Source organism: Macrotis lagotis, chromosome 2 (genome assembly GCF_037893015.1).
Source record: "Macrotis lagotis isolate mMagLag1 chromosome 2, bilby.v1.9.chrom.fasta, whole genome shotgun sequence".
NCBI lineage: Eukaryota > Metazoa > Chordata > Mammalia > Peramelemorphia > Peramelidae > Macrotis > Macrotis lagotis.
In genome coordinates, this window is record NC_133659.1 from 229,922,346 (window position 1) to 229,924,428 (window position 2,083).

The window sequence follows — 2,083 nt, forward strand, 5'->3', positions numbered from 1 at the left end:
TGGGCTTAACATTGTCCATAGCCAGTCTAATAGGGTTGTCCTAGCTCTCTGAATGGCTTAAAGGAGTGGCTTTCTTCAAAGTTGATCATCTCATAATATGTACATTGTTCTGTTGGTTCTGCTCCCTTCATTCAGCATCAGATCCTGTAACTCATTCCATGCTTCTCTAGAATTTGACAGTATATTCTGGATTTTGCAAGGCAGTAAATTCGGGGTTGTAATCCCAGGTCCTTTGCCCTCTAATATATAGTATTCCAGTCCTTCAATGTTGAGACTGACAGGTCCTGTGTGAGTCTGATTGTGTTTCCTTGATGGACTTGCTCATTCCTTCAGTGCAATAATCAGGGACAATTCTGGGCTATCTGCAATGGAGAACACCATCTGTATCCAGAGAAAGAATTGTGGAATTTGAATAAAGGCTAAAGACTATTTCCTTCAATTTATTTTTTTAAATAAAAATCTTTCATATAGATTTAATTAAGGCTAATAACTATACATTTAAATATATATTACCTCATCTTATAGCCCTTTAAGGACTTACAAAGCACTTTCTTCACAATAATCTGGTGAGATAAGTAGTACAACTGTTATTACCATAAAAATATGGAACGCTTCACGAATTTGAGTGTCATCCTTGCGCAGGGGCCATGCTAATCTTCTCTGTATCGGTCCAATTTTAGTATATGAGCTGCCGAAGCGAGCACTATTTCCTTCAATTTAGAAAAAAACCCATTATCTTATTATGTAATTTTGCTATCTTTTATACTTTATTTTTCTTCCTTAAGGATATTTCTCTCTCATCACATTCAACTGATGATATGTGTAACATGGAAACAATTTGAAGCCTAACAATGTCTTCTGTGGGGGTGGGGGTAGGGAAGCAAAAATGAGGGGGAAATTGTAAAACTCAAAATAAATAAAAATCTTTCTAGCTGTGTGGCCTTGGGCAAGCCACTTAACCCCATTTACCTTGCAAAATCCTAAAAAACAAAACAAAACAAAACAAAAACAAGAAAAACCTTCCCTATAGCTGGACAAATCTAACCTTTCTAGGTCAACCCTCCTTGTCCTGTAATTGAAGCACTAATTGAGTTAGAGAATAAACTGCAAGACCCAACTCTCAAATTTGGTCATGCTGTGATCTAAGCAAGTCACTCAACTGCTGTCTACCTTAGTTTTATCAATTGAAAAATGTGGATGATAATCACACCTATTCTTCTTCCAGGATGGTTGTGAGGATCAGATGATCTCATATTTGCAAAGCCCTTAGCACATAGGTTAGTATATAAATGACATTCAGTTTCATCACTGTTGTTGTTTAGCTTTTCCCATTTCCACTCCAAAGATTGGAATGCTTAGAAATGGAAATAATGCTATTAGAAGGGATAAGTACAGGGTGGCTAGGTGGTGCAGTGTATAAAGCACTAGCCCTGGAGTCAGGAGTACCTGGGTTCAAATCCTGTCTCAGACATTTAATAATTACCTAGCTGTGTGGCCTTGGGCAAGCTACTGAACCCCATTTGCCTTGCAAAAAACCTTAAAAAAAAAAAAAGAAGGGGTAAGTACTAACGTTGGTCTGCCACTCTAAGGGGAAGTCCAGTTCTCTGAGTCTCAATAATAAAACTAGATCTAATCTCTATGGTCTTTCACAATTCTGGAGCTCTAGGAATCTAGGATTTGGATCTGTAAATAAGCTGGATAAATCAAAAGATCAGAGTTGACAAGGAGTAGCTGAAGAAACCAATGTGAGCATTAGGTTACTTTCAGGCAATTGTGAAGTAGGTAGTTTTTCTCCCAGAATCCTGCTGTATAGGGTCCTGGATCAGGCTGTTGTCCTGTTTTGGTTTATGTTTAATGTTTTGAGGACAATTACACAGGTAGTTAAGATGACTACTACTTTTTGTAACTATAAGTCAATTAATCAAGAGGCTTACAATGTACCAAATATTGGGGATACAAAGAATGGCAAAAATACCACCCCTTCCCTCAAGAAGATGGTATACAAATATGTACAAGATATATGTAGGGTAAATGGAGAGGTAATCTCAGAGGGAAGGCACTAACAGTAGAAGGCCAAGAAGGA

The 2,083-nt window shown here is 37.6% G+C and overlaps 1 non-coding gene across 1 annotated transcript; it reads right to left on the reverse strand.

Annotated features, from left to right (window-relative positions):
* Positions 1–597: 597 nt before the first annotated feature.
* Positions 598–704, reverse strand: LOC141515628 (U6 spliceosomal RNA). Its single transcript, XR_012476391.1, has one exon. It is a non-coding gene; the product is annotated as a U6 spliceosomal RNA (small nuclear RNA).
* Positions 705–2,083: the final 1,379 nt, after the last annotated feature.